Genomic DNA, 1,271 nt, shown 5'->3' with positions numbered 1-1,271 from the left:
TAGACTGTATATAAAGGTAATAACACCTTGTATGTATAAGCAAGTAGTTGAGTTTCCCTCTGCACATCAGAATTATTCTTTATTCCCACTGCATGGACGCCTCAGGGCTCAATTCCCCTTCTAGCATCGGCTCAAACCGCTTGGAATATGGACCAAGGTGGAACTAAAACAAGTGAAAGATACTTAATACATTATTGTTAATGAAAAATATCTTGTGCGATTTGCCACTGTGTCGAACTACCGGCCAGACTGAAGGCATCCCCCAGGCCTTCAGTCTGTCCACCTAATGAATCTGTCTTTATATAAGTGACTCGAGGTAATCTGAGTTATAGTGGCTGCTGCGGAGCAAAAGGAACATAGTATCCCTTTGAGTAAAACCTACCTTTTCTTACGTCTAATGTAGAGTCTCTGGTGGTTTGTAAATCAACACAGCTAGGTCTGCAACGGACTGACATTACTTTTGGGGCAGGACAGATTGTTGTTTTGATTCATTAAAGTATGATTTTGTCACCCGAGATACTTAAAATCGTACCTTTCCTTCTGCCTTGTCTGTGTTTCTTATACTGCCTTGTCATCCTCACAGTTACAGTGCAGGCTTTGTTCTGAGTTGAAGTTAATTGCTGGCTGGTGACAAACACTCAAAGCAGTGTGAAGCAGCTCGAGGAAGGCTTCAGGGGGATAATTGTGTAGAAATACACAGAGCTGCACCACAACACACAGCCAGAGCCCGTGTGATTTATACTGTACATTTACAGATTTAAATAAGTGATGACAATGTTTGAATAGCTCCCACCCAGCCCCAGCAACAGCACTGATGAACTGTTTTTGGTTTGTTGTCACACCACAGGTTGCAATGCCCTCTGGCCTAAACAAGCATCTTTATATCAGAGGAACTAGTGCACAGTTAAAGCCATGATTATTAGGATTTGGAGTTCCCTTACTTACCTGTGTGGCATCAACAATGTTTCTACGCTCTATCTATCTATCTATCTATCTATCTATCTATCTATCCATCTATCCATCTATCCATCTATCTATCCATCTATCCATCTATCCATCTATCCATCCATCTATCCATCTATCCATCTATCCATCCATCCATCCATCCATCCATCCATCTATCCATCTATCCATCCATCCATCCATCCATCTATCCATCTATCCATCTATCCATCTATCTATCTCATTTTTAATTGAGCTACAGTGGCAGACTTGTACTTCACTTCCAATGCATGGTTGAGTTCGACTCAACACACTTTTAGTATCAATTA

This window comes from Notothenia rossii (genome assembly GCF_949606895.1).
Source record: "Notothenia rossii genome assembly, chromosome: 11".
Taxonomy (NCBI): domain Eukaryota; kingdom Metazoa; phylum Chordata; class Actinopteri; order Perciformes; family Nototheniidae; genus Notothenia; species Notothenia rossii.
The sequence above is the reverse complement of the archived record's forward strand: the minus strand, read 5'-3'. Positions refer to the sequence as shown.